Source organism: Sciurus carolinensis, unplaced genomic scaffold (assembly GCF_902686445.1).
Source record: "Sciurus carolinensis unplaced genomic scaffold, mSciCar1.2, whole genome shotgun sequence".
Lineage (NCBI taxonomy): Eukaryota > Metazoa > Chordata > Mammalia > Rodentia > Sciuridae > Sciurus > Sciurus carolinensis.
Genome location: NW_025920152.1, coordinates 534,994 through 558,074, shown reverse-complemented (window position 1 = coordinate 558,074; position 23,081 = coordinate 534,994). Strand labels below are relative to the sequence as shown.

The 23,081-nt window shown below is 44.9% G+C and overlaps 1 pseudogene; it reads left to right on the top strand.

The window, feature by feature from the left end:
• Positions 1-4,057: 4,057 nt before the first annotated feature.
• On the top strand, positions 4,058-5,377 carry LOC124974532 (polypeptide N-acetylgalactosaminyltransferase 13-like; annotated as a pseudogene).
• The last annotated feature ends 17,704 nt before the right edge of the window (positions 5,378-23,081 follow it).

The following is a 23,081-nucleotide window of genomic DNA, read 5'->3' as shown; positions in this document are numbered from 1 at the left end:
AAGAGCTGTACTCTCACATACATTGGAGGAGAACCCCAGCATCATCCAAGGGCAGGAAATGGCCTTGCTCAGCAGGTGAATGGCATTCCACAGACCTAGCAATGGAGAAAACAAACTGTTTCTTCCCATTACACCTCCACAGTGCATCTCTGTATGTCTTTATGGTCTTGCTGACCACTTAAAGGCCCTCAGGAGTAGGTGCCAAAAGTCAGAACCCTTCCTTTCTGGACATGTGTTTTGAAGTACCCTTCTACTCTTCAAATTCTGAATGTTTTGTACTTTTTAACTGTATAACAGTCCAACTACCACAAAAAAATTTTGATCAACTATTACTTCTTGAAATATTATTTACACTTAACCTAATAATAGTGAACCTACATTTCTACCTGGTCAGAAATCTTTCTAAGGAATATATACATATATATATATATATATATATATATATATATATATATATATAATATTCAGTGAGTCATCAAACTGTTCCTGTAAGATAGGCATTACTACTGTCCCCATTTTATAGATGGAAAGCTGAGGCAGAGACATTAGTTAGTGTCACAGGCCACAGCAATGGCAGAGGTGGAGCTAGAACCCAGGCTGTCCCCTCCTGTTCACATCCACTAACTGATCTTTATTCCTACTTTCAATTATGAGCTTCCTTCACTACTTACCAGGTTATTCTGATTATATTCAGAATTCAAATTCTTAAGAGGCAGTGGGGCACACCTATAATCCCAGTGGTTCAGGAAGCTGAGGGAGAAAGATCTCAAGTTCAAAACAATTCTCAGCAATTCAGTGAGGCCTTAAGCAACCTAGGGAGACCCTGTTTATAAATAAAATATAAAAAAGGGCTGGGGATATGACTTGGTGGTTAGGTGCACCTAGTGTCCTCCCCAATAATGGGGAAGGACACCTTTTAAAAATGTAAAAACCAATATGGAAATACCATATCTTACTTTCATATTTATGGTCAGTGACTTTATTTTCATTTTTCCTTCTCTAATATTTATATGGTGAATGATAGGTTAAATAATTTTTAAAAGAAAAATCTGAATGTAACAATAGGGATGTTTCAGAATGTGTGGTCATAATCTTCTTAAAATATTAAAATGTGAACTATCCCAAATAACTGATTGATTTCAAAGGTAAAATAGTGTAGGAAATGACTCTAGGCAGCTCCCAGACAGGCCATAGCCTAGTGGTCAACCCCTAGGGCCTGTTTTCCTAACTTCTGTGAGCTTCCTGAGGGCAGAGAGCTGGAATCCTTAGCTTTGCTTCTTTGTCAACCCAGCATCTCCAACATTGGCAGGAGCTGGTGACTGACCTCTCTGCACTTGCTGGCTCATTCCAGCTGAGGGTAGAGCTTTCTAGCACTCACACAGCAGTGGAGCTCCCCTTCAGATGAAACTTGGGGCATTTTCTCCATCTCTACTGCTCTAGGCACTGTGCTGCCATGAGCTAGGTTTCAAGTTTCTTCCAACTTTCTCAGGGTAAAAAGGCCACTCAGAAGCAGTCCCACACATGGACTTCATGATCAGTGGGGCTGGCCTTGCTGCAAGCAATTGGCCTTCCTCTCTACATTGTTCTTTTCTTAATACCACCTCAGTTTCTCTTCCCATCTTCAATCCACACAAGTACATTTCCCAGGTGCTGCCACAGCTGTCCCCTGTGAAGCCAGAGCTTCTCAAGGCAGGCTGGGTTAATGGAAAGGCGCAGGCTGGGTTAATGGAAAGGCCCAGCCTGACCACTGTCACCTCATGAGTCCTCAAGTGCTCTGAGGCTCCCTCAGTCACTTTGCACATGGGTCTGTTCCCTAGACTGTACCTGGGTGTCAGGAGTGCTGCTGTTCTTCCTCTTTGTCCCCTCTGCCTTCAACATGGCTGTGATCTCAGCAGGCTTGACCACCTTGAAGCCTTGCCCCCTCCCCATCTTTAGAGAACATACCGATCCTCCAGTCCTAGAACCCCAGCACCCCTGATGACCTGCACCCTCTAGGAACTGGCCCTTGCATCATGAACCCAGACCCCAAACCTTTAGGTGGCTATTCTTGCACTGTGTGGACTGCATCTGGGCTCTCCCATGAGGGTGTTGAACCAAAGGTCAAACCTAGAGCTGGGATTGTAGCTCAGTGGTAGAGCACTGGCCTAGCATATGTAAGGTACCACATTCAATCCTCGGCACCACATATAAAATAAATAAATAAAATAAGGATATTGTGTCCATCTATAACTAAAAGCAATTTTAAAAAGAAAAAAAAAAGTCCAGTCCTATAAGATGCTCATGTCTTCTCAATAAGTTGTCCCCTGAGGCAGATCTGGGAAAGGAGGAAGCAGAGTGGAAGAACAGGTGTTGGGGGCAAGAGTGAGACTGCACAGGACAGAGAAGTTTAGAAGAGACGATAACTGATGGTCATCACTGATGTGATGCTGTGGAGGAACAGGCTAGGCGATGTCCAGGGACTCATGGGATGTCTGCTTCAGCTCCACCTGTCACCAGTTACTTCCCCACAGCTCAGAATCCCACCCATCTCTCTACCACCTACCAGGACCACCTGGTCAAAACCCCATATGGGACTGTATGGGCATCAAGCAGTTAAATTCTATGAAATCTCACCTATAATCTGAAAAAGGGAGAGAGAGAGAGAGAGAGAGAGGTGGGGAGAGAGAAAGAGAAAAGAAGGAGGAGGAGGGGGGGAAGAGAAAGAGGGAAGGAGGAAGGAAGGAAGGGGAAAAAGGGAGGAGAGGAAGCCAAGAAGGGTGGCTATGAATATTTTACAATTACTATTTATATAAAAGGAAAATACCAATGACTGCTTAGACATATTCATAGCACAGGCAGACTAATTTTTTTAAAAAATTCTGATTCATTGTACACAAATGGGGTACAACTTTCATTTCTCTGGTTGTACAGGAAGTGGAGTCACACTGTTTATGATTCAGCCACTCTGGAAAGCAGTGTGGAGATTCCTTAGAAAACCTGTAATGGAACTATCCTTTGACTCAGCTATCCCACTCCTTGTCCTCTACCCAAAGGACTTAAAATAGGCATACTACAGTGACCCAGTCACATCAATGTCTATAGCAGCTCAATTCACAGTAACTAGATTGTGGAACCAACCCAGACTAATTTTTTATTAGTCAATATTTGAAATGCTAAGTGAAGATAATGAAGCTGTTTTCATCACTTGATTCATTCACCAAAGTGAGAAAAGGTGAGATGTTTCAATTCTGATGTAGAAACTTAGTTCTTTTGACTTATTTAATCAAGAGTTTAAAGTGCATAATATTTTATAATTAATGAATTGAGCCGTGTGTGTGTGGTGTGCTGGGGATTGAACCCAGAACCTTGTACTTGTGAGGCAAACACTCTACCAACTGAGTGATATCCCCAGTCCATGAATTGAGATTTTAATCAGAAATAGATTTTATCACCTCTTTTATGATTTAAAACACTTAGGATCAAGTCTTCAAAGCCAAGCACTTCATTTGAAAACGAAGTGAGAGGCAGGGTGGCTCTGCTGAGATCACAATGTGCTAAACTCCTCACTGGGTCTCCTCAGCCTGGGTGCCCACACTGCTGTTGCTAATGGAGTCCCACAGCCTGCTCCTGCTCTGTGAGGGCACCTCTCTGGGGCTGGCTGAGGTGGAGGCCAGAGCTAGCTTTCTCTGCTTGGGAAGAAGTGTGCAGAGAGCATGGGCAGGAGCTGGGGCTGCACACAGAGCAGCACTCTCTGGGGCCAGCCTGGGATCCAGGTGAGTGCAGGTGTAGTGAGCAATGCACTCGGGTGCAGCTGATCGGTTGCCGCCGGGCTTGATCAGAGACTGAATCAAGTGTGTGGACCGCCCTTTCTCTCTTCATGGAATCCTTGGCCACAATAGCAGATGTAATTCTGTTGAAGTATTTTGAGGATGAATATTTTCAAGACCTTTTGAAATTTCCAAGCACTACATACATGGGATGCATCTTGCTTTCAACCTGGAGTTTACCTCTGTGGCTTGGATTTATCACAAGAGCATTTGCCTCCAATCTCCATGTTAACTAGAAATCAAGTAAATACATGAGGATACTGGTTTACTGTAAGGTGGTTCTGGCCACTTCACTGATGTGGGTCCTTGTGGATGTCTTCTTTCTACTCTACTTCAGTGAAAGTACCAAGTGTGATGACAAGAAGGAGAGGTCCCTGTTGCCTGCACAGGGCTGTTATTTCAAGAAACCAAGAAGGCCCAGGAGAAATGGGAAAGGCTGTGCTGATTCCTAAGGATGACCAGGAGAAAATGAAAGAGCTGTTCAAAATCAATCAGTTTAACCTTATGGCCTGTGATTTGACTGCCCTTAATAGAAGTCTGCCAGATGTAAGATGGAAGGGTGCAAGACAAAATCTACCCTGAAGAACTTCCAGATGCAAGGTAGTCATTGTGCTTCATCATGAAGCTTGGAGCATTCCCCTTAGAACTGTTTAGTGTTGTAAATCACTCCCTACACTACCTGCTCTCTGAGGCCATCTTGGTAGATGATGTCAGTGAAAACCATTTTCTCAAGTTGTCATTAGAGAATTACATGAAAAATTTAGAAGTAACAGTAAAAATTATCAGAATGGAAGAGCACTCAGGGTTAATATGGGCCCATCTTCCAGGAGCAGCTGCTTCAAAAGGGCAGGTCGTGACTTTTCTGGATGCACACTGTGAATGTGCTTTAGGGTGGCTGGAGCACTTGCTGGCAAGAATCAAGGAAGACAGGAAGAGCCGTAAGCCCATCATTGATGCAATGAGCGATGAGGCCTTGAATACATGGCTGGGTCAGATATGACTACAGGGGTTTTAACTGGAAATTAAATTTCTGCTGGTATCTTGTTCCCCAGATAGAAATGGATAGGAGGAAAGGAGAGAGAACATTACCTGTCAGGACCCCTACTATGGCTGGTGACCTATTTTTTGTTGATAGAATTGAACCAATACAAAGTCAATAGTAGAAAGATGCTACCAATGAAAACCATTCAAGCTTTTACTAACCTCCAGAAAATGTTTGTCTTTTCATTATAAAAGAATGTAGCTGGAGGGGGCAGTTGCATGTAGCCAAAATGATGAACACTTTATGTAAGAGCTTTTATAGTAAAAGAGATAGGAATTTATGATTCAGAAATGGATATCTGGGGTGGAGAGAATCTTGAAATGTCTTTTAGGATTTGCCAATGTAGAGACTCTACATAAAGAAGAATAAAATTATGGCATTTACAGGTAAGTAGATGGAATTGGAGAATATCATGCTAAGTGAAACAAACCAATTCCAAAAAACCAAAGGCTGAATGTTTTCCCTGATAATTGGATGAAGATACCTAATGGGGGTTTGGGGTATGGGTTAAGAGAAGAATGGAGGAACTTTGGATTATGTAGAGGGAAATGAGATGGGGAGGGGTGGGGGTATGAAAGATGGTGGAGTGAGACAGACATCAGTGCCCTAGGAACATGTATGATTACACAAATGGTGTGAATCTACATCATCTACAACCATAGAAATGAAATGATGTACCCCATTTGTGTACAATGAATCAAAATGCAGTCTGTAAAATAAAAATAAAAAAAGAATTTCACTGCTATGCCATCATATCTAACATTTTCATCACCAGGGAAATGAACTCAATATACATTCATTAAACTTTTATTTTAATTAAACTGCTAGATATCAGTCACTTCAAGTTACAACCCAAGGAATTGAGTCATAAGTAGGGAAGCTTTACATGCTCTTCATCTTAGAACACTTTATATTCAAAATACATAAGTAGTAGACAAAAAAGAAAAATCAGTCAGTGAGATTCTTACTAATAAGTTTCTGTATTTGACATTATTTTAAGTGCCCATAAATTTGCTTCACACTAGTGTTTTAATTATGATAAATGTATTAAGCAGCTCAAAATAATTGGGTGCTGGGAGTGGGGCAGAGGATGGAAGACATGTCTTCTGGACCAGATGATTCCATTTTTTTTGACCCTCATCTTTACTATAAAAGCTCTTATATAAAGTGTTAATCATTTTGACTACATGCAAATGCCCCCTCCATGTACACTCTTTTATAGTGAAGAGACAGACATTTTCTGAAGGTTAGTAAAAGCTTGAATGGTTTTCATCGATAACATTCTTTCTAATATTGACTTTGTATTGGTTCAATTCTAGAGAAGAAATCTACAACTGGAGCATTTCAGATTTACTCCTAAAAACATAGACATCTACACTTGGAAGTCTTTGGGAATCCCTGAATTTTCTAAAATTGTAAGCAAAAATTTGAATGTCAGGACATTTCTTATGAGGATAGACTCTGTATTTGACATCAAATTTAGAAAGGCGGATCTGACTCCCCAGAGGCAGTGAATCACTACCTTAAATTGATCATGGCCTCTCAGATCACCTGAAGCCTGACAACAACCCCATTTCTCATTTCTTACTCTTCTTTGCCTTTATTTTCTTCTTGCCCTGACTAAAATTCCCCTGTACAACATTGTTCCTTAAAATTTAGAACCTTAAACTCTTAAGGATTTTTTTTTTGGTGGGGGGTGCTTTGTAATTATAATAGTGAGACTCACTATGTGATATTTGCACATGAACATAGCATGATTAGATCAATCTCATTCCCCTGTGTGTCTCCTTTCCCACTCCACCCTCCTGAACTCTTGGTTCTACTCTACTGATCTCCCTTCTACTATTGCTATCATTATTATTTTAATTAGTACATCATAGTTGCATATATAAGCCAGATTCACTGTGGTGTAGTCAGACATGGACGTAGCACAGTTTGATAGACATAATTCCTCAGCACTTCCCCATTTTTCCCCTACCCCCTTGATCTTCATTTACTCTATTAGTCTCCCTTCTATTTACATGAGCTCTCCTTTTTCAATACCTGTTTATTTTCTCTTTTTTTTCTTTAGCTTCCACTTAGAAGACATTTGATGCTTGAGTCTGGCTTATTTCACCTAGCAAGATGTTCTTCAGGTCCATCCATTTACCAGCAAATGACATCATTTCATTCTTCTTTACACCTGAGTAAAACCCCAATCTCTTTATATACCACATTTTCTTTATTCATTCTTCTATTGACAGGCAGCTTGGTTGATTCTGTAACTTGACTGTTAATTCCACTACTATGAACATTGATACACATGTATCACCATAATTTTCTGATTTTAGTTCTCTAGGTTAACTATTGAACAGTAGGATAGCTAGATTATATGGAGGTTCCTAACCATTTGAAGAATTTTCATACAGCTTTCCAGTGTGGTCATACTAATTTACAGTCCCACCAATGATGTATAAGTTTGCATTTTCTCCAAGTCCTTGCCAGCAATGACTGAGATTTGTGTTCTTTATTATTGCCATTCTAATTGAAGTGAGATAAAATTTCAGTGTAGCTGATATGCATTTCCCTGATCACTAAGGATGTTTAAATTTTGTCATATATTTGTTGACTATTTGCATTTCTTCTTTTGAGAAATGTCTGTTTGGATCATTTGACCATTTATTAATTGGAATATTAGGAGGTATTTTTTGGTTTGTCTTAAGTGTTTTGGGTTCTTTATATAATTTGGATATTAATGCCCTTTCAGAGGAGTAATTGAAAAATATTCTTTTATATATCTCCCACTTTTTGATTTGTTAATCAAAAGGCATATGTCAGCTAGTAAATGGTTAATGATAAATTTTTAAAAAATATAGTTACTGCATGTAAACTGAATTTGAAATATTTCAGTAGCACTTTAAATGATTGAAAGCTTATTATTGTCCCAGTTAAAATTCAAGAAAATGTAAACCTGCCAGAATTTCATGCTAGGGAAGAATTTTCAGACTATTCAGATGGTTTGGATATATAACATTATAGTGCCTAACAAATAAAAAAACATGAAATATTATAAAACATTCCATACCAGAAGGAAATGAAAACATTCCATTTTTCTTTCAAACATATTTGCCTATAGTATAGAAAATGAAAGCCATGATTGAATTTACAAAGCATTCCTTATTTCAAAAAACCCTCTTCCTTTTTCTTTTTCATCTGAGCTAATGTAACTCCAACCTTATAGATGCTCAGGTGAGAAATCTAAGATCACTTTTGGCTTCTGTCTTTCTCATCTCTCTATTATCAAATTCATTTGATGCTACCTTTGAAATACAACCAGAAACCAATGTTTCCCACCATGTTCACTGTGGGTCACTGATTCCAAACTTTTTATTTGCTACATGCTTATAATTTGGTTCCCCACTTTTGCCATTCCTTGCGTCAGTCTTTTCTCAATGGAACAGACATAGCAATTCTCTTAAATATCCATGATTGTGTCACTTCCCTGCAACCAGTCTTCCCATGACTTTTCATTTCTCCTCAGAGAGCTTCAAGGTACTCATGACAACAGCCATCTTCACAGACCCTTGCACCCTTCCTCACACACACACCCATCTGAATGTTTCTCCCTGTATCTCTGACAAGCTATTTAATTCCTCTCTTCTGTCTGTCCTTCCACCTCTCCCAGTCCCCCATATCCATCATGTACCCTAGAGTATGTTTTTTTTTTTGCCTTTTTATTTTTGTTTTTGCTTGTTTGTTTTTGGCTGCACTTGGGAATAAAGCCCAGGGCCTCACCCATGTTGGGTAAGTGCTATTACTAAGCTACACCCCCAGCCCAGTAAGTTCATTTTAAAGGTAGTGTATCTGTCAGTTTTGTTCACTGGGTATCCTGGTTATCTGGGAGAGTTATTAGCACATACTAAGCACTCTTTAAATATTTCTTGGACTAATGAACTGAAAAGTGTGTGTTAAAGTGGCTTAGTGCTACTGTGTAAATTTTTATGTTAAATTTTAAAGTGCAGTAATATATTTATACAAGATTTGCATAACTTCATCTCCAAATGATAATGTTCTTCCTAATATCCTGCATATTAAAATATGGACTACATGTTGTTCTCTGTAATACAATATCCTGCCTTGTAGAAATGAAATATGACATTTTATATAAATACTGCATATTATATAAATTACTTCATTAAGCTAAAAATAATTTTAACATTAATTTGCTGAATGTGTTCAACAAACCCCTGAAGGTCTTATGATTTTCAATTTTAGAGGGGGATATTACATTTTCTCAAAATTCTTATGTGTTTTCATAGTCTAATAATAGTTGTTACTAAATTTATTTTGTAAGTGCAAGTCTATGAAGAAAAACAAATACAGAAAACTTAAAAACTTTAGAAATGATCTGTCCTTAGATTCTGTGTTTCTGCACAATAAGACTGAGACCCAAATAAGTAACAGTTTGCCTTGGGATCCTATGGCTACAAGCAATGATGCCAGGACTCCTCATTATCAATATATAACTTCATACTCTTGCTCTAAAATATTATAAAAAGGACATAACAGTGAGAAAAATCTTTATTAAAAATTTTGTTATTAGAACATTTTTTTATATAGAATTATTTAAATTCTTACAATCTTTCATACTTACATAAAATCAGTTCTACAACATAATAGCCCAGGCAATAAGACCTGAAGTAAAAAAAAAATTAATAAAAGAAAGAAAGAAAGAAAGAAAAATAAATTTCCTAAAAACAGCATGATTACAGAACAATAAGACATTCTAGAATCATTGAGTAAACTGGGTTTCAGGGAAATAAAGCTAAGTCTCTTAATGTAGCAACTTATGGAACAGTCTCTTCCATTTTCTTCATAAGTATCTTCAAGTTAAGTGTAAAGATAGCCTGCAGTTTGCACAGAGAATTAGACCATCTATTATCATGGACATTGGTTAGTCCTGTGTTACTAAGTTTCAAAGGCTGCAGGGTAATCAGATTTTTCCAGGAAGGGGAAGGTCCACCACTCAGGTCAGCATCCTTGGGGCAGGAGAGTATGCTGGGTGTGGGTGCTGGGGGGTGAGGCACCCTCTCTCTGTCCAGCTGAGTTAGTCCAGAGGCCACAGCAGCAAAAGTGGCCACCAGAAGGCACCAGTGTCAAGACTCAAGGTGGCTGTGGGGACACAGAGTGTCCAGTGGTGGAACAAGTCATCTGGAGTGTTAGTGAGCTTCTCTTCCTGAGAAGAGCTTGGTGACACCCTGGCAGATCTTTTGGGCTGTCCAAGCTTCAGAGAAAGAGAAAGAGTGACAAAGCCTTAGGGCTGCAGGCCATTCCAAGCCCAGCCCAATGCTCAGTACCTGGGAGACCCTGGCAGTTCTCTAGCCTCCTTGGGCCTCAGTTTCCCCATTGCAAAATGGGAACCATGATAATGACCTTGAAGTGCACATTCCCCATGAGACAAGGCGGGGCCAGCACTCGATCCAGGGCCCAGGATTGCTCCCAGCCTACCTTGTCTGTAGAGAGTGCGCCTGTCCTTGCTCACGGCATGGGAGGTCCTGTCACCACCTACCACCCTTGTAGGCACTGAGCCCAAGCCTGGCCTTAGTGATGTGGAAAACCCTGCCCAGGGGAAGGTCAACCAGGGATGATGGGTGGTGTGCAGGACCGGTGTGAAAAACTGACCAAGCCAAGCTCTCCATATTCAGGCTTCTGTCATGCAAGGCCGCTGCCCCATGTCACTCACCAGCTGTGAACTTGAGTGAGTCCTCTCTCTGCCCTGTGCCTCAATTGCCCCATATGGCTCCTCACAGGGACACACACAGCATCACTTCTAATTTACATGATGCATGTTCCAAATGCCATACACTCAGTGGGACTCCAGAACCAGCCATTGATGACTGTTGTTGTTAGTCCCCTCTGGCCGCCCCCTACCTGTGGAGTTGCCCCCAACCACCACCAGGGTCCCTGTCTCCCCCACCTGACAGCAGCTGGAGGTCGTGCCAATAAGTAGCTCCTTAACTAAACAAATGAATGAGGCAGGTCTCTACCCACGTGAAGCTCGGGAGAGAACACTTAGACACTCCATATTCAAGTTGTATATCATTTAAATCACCAGGATGCCACCTGCCTGCATCCCCTCAGGACCATGTTTTCAGAACTCAGAGTTTAATTGCGGACACCACATCTTCACCCAGGGCTGGTGGAAATCAAGCTCCTGCCTGCCTGTTCATTTGCAGCTCATCACCCCTGCCTGGCACATGCCAGGGGATGGAGCACTTCAGGGATAGGAGCAGACCCCTGGCAGCGGGACAGAGCAGGACCATCGGTCACCTGCCTGCCTCCTCCGCTGGGCCTTTCCTCTGCCTCAGCCAGGACAACCCTGCACTACAAATCAGGGGTGTCCTCCAGGCCACTTGTGACTCCCAGATTCCTGCTCATGCAGGTTAAAAACTGAACTCCTTGCTGGGTTCACAAAGTCCTGGAGGACCTGAACCCACACTCTCTCCTTCCTCCTCTCCCATCATTCCCTTCCACTTTGCTGACCATGTCCCAGCCACACCAGCCTCATTGCTGTATCTCCAATGAGTCCCTCCTGCCCCTAGGACCTTGGCTTGCTCATATCCCAGTCTTTACATGATGAGTTCCACTACCTGCTTCAAGTATCTGCTGTCAGAGGCCTTATTTAAAAGATTTCCCTTGTCTTGCACTGTCTGCTCTTGCTTTACTTTTCTTCACTAAATTTCTTACTGTGGACAGCATTCTTTGCAGCCACTGGCATATGAGTTTCTCTGATAGTTTCCCACCCCATGGTGTTGATGTCACTCCAGGAGGGCAAAGGCTTTGGAGAAATAAAGAGTGAACTAAACGGAGGGTCTTGCCTTGTGCCTCCATGGTAAGCATTCAATGCCTGCATTGTTATTCTTGGGTCCCACGCTTGGACCCCCTTTCTCATTTAGAACCTCTAAATTCTGCCTTCTGTTCTGCAGAGGCTAAGAGAGGAGCAGGTAGCTTTGGACCAGTTGACAGAAGAAGAAACTGAGGCTCAGGGATGTGACATGACTTCCTAGATCATATAGCACCCCTTAACTCTCTGCCAAAATTGTGCCATCTGCCCCCCACCACAGGGCCTCTGCCAGGCTGTCCCCTGCCCAGGACCCCTTTACACCACCCTATGAACTCTTGGCCATAGTTGGATTTTGAATGCTCCCCAAGGCCTGTGTGTCAAAGGCTTGGTCTCTAGGCTATAAGGAGGTGGGGCCTCATTGAAGGAAGTTAGGTCATTGGGAGTGTGCCCTTGAAGGGGATAGTGGGAGTCTCCCCGAACCACCTCCTGCTTCCTGACTTTGCTCCAGCATGCTTTCCCCACCATGTAGGGCTGCCTCACCACAGGCCCAAAGCAACAGAGCCAAGTAATCATGGACAGGAACCTCTGAAACTGTGAGCCAAAAAAAACCTTTTCTCTCCTTAAGTGGGATTATGTCAGGTGTTTTGTCACAGTAACAGAAAGCTGACTACTATACCGATCTTCTTTAAGACTTCTTTTCATCACCACTTGCCTGCAGGAGTCTAGGGCACATTTGCTTTATGGAAATTTTCAGCACTACTGTTCCTCTTGAAACTGTCCATCAGAATTTACGATGTAAAATGGGTGGATTAAAGGGCCTCTGTGGGATGCAAATATAAGCCACCCTAGGGAGGCAGGTGCTTCCCAGGTAAGATGGGGGAAAAAAGAAAACCAATGCAGGTGCATTGATGAGCAGGGATTCAGTCCTGTGGGGGTGTTTTGGAGGTTGTGAATGGCACTCTGAGAGGCAGGAAGCTGGGACATTCCTCCACGATCTCACAGGCCATTGGTTACAATTTTTTGCAGCCTCTCCTTGAGCCAGAAGAAATCCCTGGGTGGGGGTCTTGGGAGAGTCTTACTTTTAGATTTATTTTTATTGTAAACAAATGGGATACATGTTGTTTCTGTTTGTACTTGGAGTAACAGCATACCATTTGCAAAATCATACATTTACATAGGGTAATGGTGTTTAATTCATTCTGTTATCTTTTCCTTCCCCCCCACCCCTCCCACCCCTCTTTTCCCTCTATACAGTCCCTCCTTCCTCCATTCTTGCCCCCCTCCCACCCCCCATTATGTGTCATCATCCGCTTATCAGCAAGATCATTCGTCCTTTGTTTTTTTGAGATTGGCTTATCTCACTTAGCATGATATTCTCCAATTTCATTCATTTGCCTGCAAATGCCATAATTTTATTATTCTTTATAGCTGAGTAAAATTCCATTGTATATATATACCACAGTTTCTTTATTCATTCATCAATTGAAGGACATCTAGTTTGGTTGCAGTCTGGCTATTGTGAATTGAGCAGCTGTGAACATTGATGTGGCTGTATCTCTGTAGTGTGCTGATTTTAAGTCCTTTGGGTATAGGCTGAGGAGTGGTATAGCTGGGTCAAATGGTGGGTCCGTTCCAAGTTTTCTAAGGAATCTCCACACTGCTTTCCAGAGTGGCTGCACTAATTTGCACCCCACCAGCAATATACGAGTGTACCTTTTTCCCCACATTCTTTGGGAGAGTCTTTAAAAGGAGCCATCCCAGCTGAAAAGAACCCCTGCCTCTTCCCAGCCTCTCACCTTCTCTGAAAGGAGGCTGGAGGCTTGAAATAGGCTCTCCTGACTGGGGGGAACCACACGACACAGACCCCCACCTACTCCGAGACCCCAGCCAGGGTGGTTTGCAAGGGCAGCGGGGGGATGATCATCAGTTCGACCCAAGTCACTGGGGCACATAGTGCTGGCACCACTGGGAGCTGGCGCAGCATGGCCATTATCACCATCACCATCAGAGCTGTTGTGGTTGGACAAAGCCTACCCGGGGTCCTCCATGCAGAGCCTCAGCCCTGCTCCCCAGCATCCCAGCTCCTCCTTCCATCTCCACAGCCCTGCTTCCTTTTATGTTCCCTGCCCCTGCCACCTCCTCTCTGCTTTCTCCTTCATCTTATTTTATCTCAATTTTCCACCCATCTGTTCCCCTACATGACAGCTGCCATCTTTGTTCTGGGCCACTACCCAGAGTGGCTCGAGCAGGGTAGTATGACCTGAGCAGGGCCACGAGGCAGACAGTCACCAGGCAGAGGAGTGCATCCAGGCCAATCCATCACTGCTGCCTGACAGCAGGCAGCAGCCAGAAAACCCTGGGCCACTCTCAGAATCTCCAGTGTCCTGCTGCATGCAGGACCAGACAGGCATGGGGGACCTAGGATAGGCCATGGCCTATGGGCCTCGAGGGTCTCCCTGACTTTGTCCTCACTTCAGTCCTATCAGTGAGGGCAACTTCCTCTATCCTGTTTTACAGATGTGCAACAGAGGCTCAGAGAGAGGCCCTCTCTTGCTCCGGGGCACAAAGCTGAGTGGGGACACAATGGAGACTGGAACCCAGGTTTGTCAACCACAAGGTCTGTGATCTCTGAAGCATCTGCCATGCTGCTCCTGGAGCCTGCTTTTCCAGCCAAGTGATTTGAACCTTCAGGACAGGGACAGAGGCCCAATACCTGCAGAATTGTCTTCTAGACTCAGATCAGGGAGCCCCTCTCCCCCTGGAGTGGGTGGGTGAAGTGGGAACAGGAAGGAACAGTCATCATGGTAGGCCAGAGAGCACAGTGGATCTGAGCAGGGGCTCCTGGGCCCACTCCAAGCTTCTGCCTCTGCCTTCCCTGCTCTGTGACTTTGTTCAAGTGGCTTCACCTCTCTGTGCATCAGGTTCCTCATGGTGGTAAAGGGAGGCCCTCCATTGTGGGGCTGCTAGGAAGGTTCAGTGCATAACGTGAGGACTGATGTTTAGGAAGTAGCACATAAATACTATATATTTTATTCATTCAAGTTCTACTTGGCACTGGTGTTTTATTCCCCCCCCCATCATATTCCTCTCCAAGAAAGTTACTACCCAAGAAATTTACATACAATTATTACTCACATTTTACAGGGGCTGAAACTAAGTCTCAGATCCTTGCCTGTAACCATCTGTCTAGAAACACCATGCATTTTCCTTCCTGTCTCTTTAGGCATTATTTGAGCACCAACCGTGTGCTGGGCTTTGCCCCGGGTGCAGCTGCAGTTACAAAAAGATGGCTTCCCAGCAGCACTGGTTTGTTAGGGGCCCTACTCTTTGCCAGGCTTTAAGATGCCTGAGCTCAGCTGCCCTGAGAGGGAGGCTCTGATATTCTCATCTTGCAATGAGAACACTGAGGCCCCAAGAGCGGCAGGTCTCAGCCTCATGAGGAGTTCAGCCATCCAAGTCCAGACGTAGCACCATCCACACAGAAATGCTGCCCAGCAGGCCGTGGCAGCTCAGAACTCAAGACCACACTGGGTAACCCAGGAAGGCTTCCTGGAGGAGGCAGGAGGCGCTGAGTGGGGCACCTGGAGATGAAATCTAAGTCAGACCAAGGGTCACTATGCTGGACAGGACTCAGGGGAAGCCAGAATCAAGACATCTGGCCATGAAACTGTGGGGCCTGCAGGAAGCTGTTCTGAAAGCATGACATGTATCCAGGGATCAGGGCCTCATGCAGGTATTTTTTTTTCTGATAAAAATCTTTATTGCCTCCAATAACTACACAGGTCATAGGGCAGTTACTGCTCATTGATTACATATGACTGTCCAAATTCCAGTAACTGTGGCATCAGCATTTCAATTCTTTGATAACTTTGCTGATTGGCTTCTGGGACTTGGAAGTTTTGTCACTCTGCCTTATTTTAGAAGGTACATGGAACCTCATTTTAATAATTTCTCATTTCTTCTGACAGACTGAGGATAAGATAAAGTGACTAAGGTAATATCCTGGAGTTATGATTAATATATCTCAAAGAAGGGTGCTTTACTGATAAATTTCCACGAAGATACATTTCAAGGCTATTTTTGACTATGGGCCCTGCTCAGCCATCTTCCAGGAACCTTTTGCATTCTGCTATCCTTGGAACAAATAAATGGGGATCTTGCAAAGAAATCATTTCCTGATTCTAAAACTAACTATAAAAAGGCTTATCTGAAAATATTATTTAACTAGGAAGATAATAGAGATAAAACATACAAGTAAGCTATCTTATCTTTTGGTAAGCCCAGTTCCTTAAAATTTACCCTTGGTTATTCCAAGAATGTGGATTTCTTTTTGCCAAGAAGTGAACTGTAAATAAACCAAATTCAGCCTGGTCAGTATAATATTGAAGAAATATTACTGTCTAGCTAGTAAGTATTGCTACAAAGAACAATTATAAGCTAAAAAAAATGCCTCAGCTTTAGTCTTAGTGAGTCACCATATGAAACAAAAGTCTTAAATTGAAGTTAGGGATATTATAACCTTAATGTATCATAAAATGTCCGATTCTTTCAAATAAAAACAAAGCAAATAAGTTTTAATGAAATCTTGTGGAAGGGCCTGAGCTTAGCTGTGGTATGTGTAATAATGGGACAGATTTAGGAGAGTAATCCAAGCCCAGTTTCAGAAGGAAAAGAGACCATGGAAAGCCCCCATAACTTGGCTCATGCCTTTGAAGATATCAGGTTCTTGTTGTTGTGGCCTGAAGCAAACCACCTTGCAGATATATGAGTGCACAAGTGTTTCACCCTCAAAGTTATTCAAGCTCTGCTTTGAAATGTGGAGTCTGATGACTTATTTGATCACTCTTTTTAACTCTGAGGATGTAATTACTTTTTCTGATTAGACATAGAATGTTGATTATATCATTGTGCTTGTTTTATTTGTTTATACAGTCATATATTAAGTAGCCCAACAGTGGAACACTTCATATATTTTTATTATTTATTTATAATACTTTAATATTTTATTTAGATTTATAAATTTTCATTTTAATGTGTTTATATAAAGAAGACTATTGCTCTATTTTACTATTTCTAATTAGTGATAATGATGGGAAAACTTCATGCAGGTATTTTTAATCCACTGTGTGCTGGAGCCCTGTCTGTGCTTCCTCTCATGTTGCTCACTGTCATGCAAGGGGACAATTTTGACACTGTGTGGCATGAACTTGATGGGAAAACACAGAATGCAGAGCCCTGAGATGGACCCCAGACCCAGCTTGCAGCCAGGGCCTGGGGTGAGCAGGAGCAAAGCAGGGATAGGGGGCACTGGTCAAGGATCCGGCATGTGTGATGCCCGGGTTTGGGAGACTGGAGCCAAGAGGCCAGGTGGGGAGGGAGGCAGACAGGCCCTGAAAGCAGATGCATAGCAGCTGGTGCCTGGAAAGAGACATGCCAGTGCTGTGGGAATAACTCAGAAATGCCCACATGGGGTGTCTGGGCACGGGCGGCAGGGAGGGCTTTTGTCAAGATGGAAGCTAGGCACTCACCACTCTTTTGGATGCTTGCTGGTGCGGGACCCCATGCTCCATATTTGGCCCACCCAACCTCTGTCCTCTTCTTTCCTTCAGCCTTATGGGAGACTTCTTGTGTCACCTCCACTTACAGATGGAGAAATTGGGGCTCTGAGAGCCATAATCACTGTTGTTCTGACTTCAGAGTGAAAATTCTCAGTCATTGCAAAATGCAGAGGCCCTCCCCACTCTCCAGACTGTCCTTGCCTGGTGGGGGACGGGAGGCTGAGACAGAATCCTCCCTCCCCAGGTTTAGTGGAAACACCCCCATCCTTCTAATGTCCTCAGCCTGTCCTACTCTCCCAGCCTCATCCATCAGCAAGGCTCAAGCCCAGCTTTGCCATCCAACTCCTAAGCACCCTGCAGAACCCTGCTGAGATGGTGCCGCCCTAGGAAGCTTTCCAGGTCAAACTGCACTTCATCCTGGGTCATTTCCTCCTGCATCAGGGTGTCATATGCTGGGACCATTTTTCTGGGTTTGTTGATAAGAAATAAGATATTAGCTACTATTTAATAAGCACCTAGTGTACCCCAGGTTGTGCATACAGCAGCAGTCATAATCAGGGTAGAAGTGTTAGTGTGGATACTGCAATCATCCCTCAGCATCCATGGGGATGGTATCCTCCCATGGATACCCACGTCCACAGATGCTCAGGTCTGTCAGGTAAAATGGCAGAGTATTGGCACATTACTTCTGCATCTCTTCTTGGACATCCTCACAACACCTTATGCAATGCAAGTGCTGTGGACACAGTGGTCACCCCATACTGTGTAGGAAATTAGGCCCCTCCAAACAGTGTCCAGCACCCAGTGCATTTTCCCTGAAATATTTTCCATTCTTGGTTGGTTGAATGGATAGTGTGTGACCCTCAGCTGTAGTGGGTCAACTGTAGAACACCAGCCCACCATGAGAGATGCCCTCAGCTCTTCAGCACCTGAGGGGCTAGGCACTGTAGTGGTGGCTTTGGTATGCAATCTTCGTTGAGCACTTATTGTATCCCAGGTTCCACAGTTGCCACCTCTACCTCCACCATCCGCAGAGCTGCCCTGTCCCAGCCACCTGCCCAGCTGATAGCTCACTAGATCCAGATGGCACCTCCAGGGTGCCCTTTTCCTTGTCCCATTCTTAGATGAGGCAAGTGCTCTGGGGAAAGGTGGAGCCAGGAGCCACATGGCAAACCCTAGATGTTCCATGGCCACTCTCCCTGCCAGGGGGTACATAGTGACATAGGTGTGACATCTACTGTGCCCCCCAGTCCCAGCCACCTCAGCCGTCTGCTGTCCTGTCTTTGTTCTGATCTCCCCCACTATCCCGTCTCTCAGTCTCTCTCTCTCCTTCTCCTCTCTGAACTTCATGGAAGCTTTTTCCAATGTGTTTATTCTGGTCTATTTATTTCTATGACCATCTTTCCTTCTTGCTCCTGTTCTCCCCCAAAGAGTCCCTGCCCTCCTCTTCTCTCCTCCTGCCTGGTCTCAGGACCCTCCTCCATCCTGAGTGTGGGGGATGGGCACAATGCAACCCTGGGCAGAGGTCCCTGGAGGCAGGGCTGGGGAGGCAGGTGTCCAGGGGCCCAGGGGAACCCCCCAGCCCATGGAGGTATAGGGAACTTAGGGGACATGAGGAGGGGGCTGCAAGGCTTGCCTGAAGGCAGTGGGGTCTGACAGATGACCAGGAAAGCCCACCAGGCCTCAGGGAGAATGTCAGCATAGGGAGAGGCTGGGGGCCATGGGAAGGATGGAGACCTGGATGGGGTCAGGAGAGAGCCCAGAGGAGGCAAGGGATGGCCACCCAGGGCTGCAGCTGCAAGGGGAGGGGGCGGGCTCTGTGTGTGTGTATGTGTGTGTGCATGTGTGCAGGATATAATTAGGGCGTTGCCTACAGGAGGCAGATGGGGTGGGATGAGGTGCACTTTTTATGTGTGGGGAATGGAGATGGTTTGTGTATGCACATCAGAGGACAGGCCAGTGCCATCTGTGCAGAGGCAATGGGATGGCCTGCTGTGTGTGTAGAAGGAAGAGAGGTGCAGAGACCAGAGGGCTTATCCTAGCTGCTGAATGCCCAGGAACACCAGTATGTGAGCCAACGGCCCCTGTGCAGGTTTGCAGCCCATGCAAAACATATTCATAGATGAATGCATTTTTTTCTCTTTAAAATCAGAAGTTGCAGCAAGTTTCAGGGGAAGCAGCTCCTGTGAGGCAGGCCCAGGCTGGACCCTGTGTGGTAATTAACAAGGGAGATGGGATTCCAGGCCTCTGTATTTACTCATGTGCACACAGACACACAGGTGAGACAGGCTGAATGACTGATTTCCCAGTGACTTCAGCTCCTCTTGCTCCAAAGTTGAGAACAAAATGACTGTCCCTGCATGGAACAGGCTCCATATGGAAATGGAGATAATCCAGGGCCAGCTTTCCATCTGGGCTCTGGCAAGAGAGATGGGAGGGGAGGAGAGGGGCCTGGGGGTTCCAGGGCCTCTCAGAAGAATCATTTCTACCCTGGTAGTGATTTTAGCTAGATTTTGTTGATCAAACACTTAGGAGAATGTGTTCTCCCACCTCCCCACCCTGGGGCTGCTCTGAGCCACCCTCTTTCTTCGGCTCAGACCTCACCAGGTGTGTAATGCCTGGTGGGTAGGAAGGGTTTAGGCAGCAGTACAAAATCTCCCCTACACACCCCTCCCACCAGCTCTTCTTCAAGCTGCAAATTCAGTGCCCATTTTTTATGTCCTCACTTAGCTCATCCCTGTGCCTTTCTGTCTTGTGGCTCTGCACCAAACCCTTCCAACCCATGGTTTTTCTGAAGATCTACAAGGGTGGGTGCCCATTTCAGGCCGACTGTTCAAGCCCTGTCCCCTGCAAAACACACACACACGTGAACTTTGTGTATGTGCGTAGTGGAGTGGCTCAACCTTCCTCTGCCTCAAATTTCCAATCTGTAAAATGGGAATAAGAATGATTTTGTTTTTGGTTACCACCTACTGTGGACGAAGCAGTGTGCTGCGTTTCCTGGGACCAGACACAGAGGGGCGCCAGTACCACCCCTTTTCAGTGTTCACAAAGTGGGGAGATGACTCACTTGCAGGGAAGTCAGTAGATTAACAAATTGAGATTATGCACAGAGACATAAATAGAGGGCGTGGGAGGCTGAGCAGGAGAGAACTGGGCAAGGAGGTCTGCTGGATTGGAGAAGAAGTCTGAGGAGGAGGCAGGTCTAGGGGAAGCAGGGCTCAGGAAGGGCCTCCTCGCAGAGCCCAGCAGAGCAGAGACCTCAGGAGGACCAGGGGGAAAGCAGCAGGTGCCAATGGGAGGTCACAGGTCACTGTACAGGAGTAACCACCAGATGGTTGTATGCAGGGATGTGACCTGAACAGGGTCCATTTGCAATTTTGCCAGATTATTCTGGTGCTGAAAGGAGAAGGCGCACAAAGTGGCCACATAGGAAGAAAGAGGGCATGGGCGAAGTCAGCATAGCATAGAGCTGGGTCTGGGGCCAGGTGGCCTGGTAGGAGGACAGACTTCTCACTTCTGGGTCATGGGACCTGGGGAAAGTTACATAAGGTCACTCTGACCAAGTGTGGTCTCACTTCTGTCATCTAAATTGCAGAGTGGCAATCGGATCCTCATGGAGTTGCTACAAAGCCTAAAACTGTCTGTACAAGTGAACAGACCCAATGACAGACCTGTCACAGGTACTGAGTCCTACTCTGCCCTTCCCCATTGGCATTGACCTAGCCACTTAGACCAGACATGATGGTGGTATGTGTTAGAGTGGGTGATTGTGCAGGCAAAGCAGAGGCACATTTGGAGAATTCTGGGGACTTGAGCAAGACTCTTGTCTCCCTTGGATTGTTCACGATTGGAGTGGAGACATTTCATGGCCTCGTCAATGAAAGGAAAAGATCCAGAGTTTCTCACTGACACCACACCCACACAAAATCATAGAGCCATATGCCTGACTGCAAAGCTAATACCATCCTGGGCCGCTTTAAGTGGAAGCAAGAAAGAACAGTCTGGAACAGTCCTTCCCCTTGGTGCTGTTGACATCTGGGTCTTGTTGTACAGGACTGTCCTGGGCATGGTAGAGGGCTGAGCAGTATTCCTGGCCTATGACTCTAGGAGCAGGCACCCACTGTCACAGTCCCAGCATCCCCAGACCTGGCCACTTTACAAGGTGGCAGACCCCTGCTCTTCTGGGAACTGGTTAGCCCTACCCCACCCAGCATATTCTGTTTTATTCTGGATTATGAACTTCAGTAGGAATAAAGGATGTGCAAAGAATGTTCCGGTAGAGTCCTGCTCCTCAAAGATGAAGATCTTTACACTGCCCCTTACTTAGAAGTTAGAAGACTCTTGGAGAACTTACTGTGGTCTTGAGACACAAACATCTGAGAACCAACAAGGAAACCTCCCAGAGAAATGAGGAAACCTGTGGCTCCAACTCAGAGCTGCCCAGGAGTGAGGACAGTGAGCACCCATACCAGGTGGTGTGCCAGCGGCAGGACTTGGAGATTCCCTCACCCCAACGCAAAACCCTGTCGGCCTCTCTGCTGCATTGTAGGATGAGACCCTCTGTGACAAGTTCAAGTTGGGAGCAAGGGACTTTTCTGGGAAGCCCCAGCATCATCTCCCCAGACAGGCCTGGCATTCTCAAGGTGGAGAGCCTCAATAGACGGCCTCAGCAAATGCAGCACAGCACCCAGATTGGAGCCTGGGACAGAGAAAGGCTTTGCATGAAGACACTGGTCACATTTCATTGAAGAGTTGAGGTAATGGATGGTCATCAGGTTCATTTCTTAGTTTCAAAAAATATACACCCAGAGGATGGCAGCGTTGGGGCCAGCGTGGTGCAGAGAACATGAGAATTCCCTATACACTCCACACACTCCATACACTGTTAGCAACTTCTCCCTGAATCTAAAGTTCTTCCAAAATTAAAAGTTTATTTTTAAAAATTAAATTTTGGTTTAGAAAGAAGTTTGACCACTGAAGTACCATGTCAGAATCCATTTCCTAAGAATCCTCTGTTCATTTCCCCACAGGTTTGATCATTTTAAGTGAGCTCACTTTTTTCTTCACTTCAAAATTTTTATTTTAAATTAGAACCACTATCACTATCATGAATGAAAGTCAATTTCTCCTGCTGTGAACCAAGGGTAACCATAAGGACAGGTGGAAACAGCAGACAGATGCTACTGCATGTCAGCCAAACACGTCATCCCCAGGGAAGACTCTGGGCCTGCTTCTGCTTCCTCTCTGTTAACAGGGAGGTGAGCAGTGGGGCCAGGTGCTGAAGACCTACCAGCAGCACAGGCCAGGGACCTATAGGCATCAGTTCTGGTCCTGGCAGGCTCACCAAGGAGCCTTCTCCCCATTCCAGGCCCTTCTGCACCCCTCACGGCTCTTGAGCATTTAAAATGTGGCTACTATGACTGAGGAGCTTAATTTCAATTTAACTTGAGTTTAAAGAGCTTGTCTCCATTTTTTGTATTGCTTTAACAAATACCTGAGTCTGAAGAACTTATAAAGTGAAAAGGTTTAAATGGCTCATAATTCTGGAGGCTGTAGGGCCCAAGTAGCATGGTGCAAGCCAGCATGCTGGTGAAAGCCATCTGGCTACATCACCACATGGTGTAAAGGGAACTGTCAGAGGCACAGGCGAGTGAGAGGTAGCAAGAGTGGGGAGGAGCCGGGCCCACTCACATCAACCTGCTCTCCCAGACAGTAATCTGCTACCAAGACCCCCAGCTGCAAGTCCAGCAAAGGTCGTTGTGACCTGGTCACCTCCACCCAGTCCCTCCTCACAGATCCCCACCTTTTGGTGCTGTGACATTTTGACCAAGCTCCCAACCCACATGTGA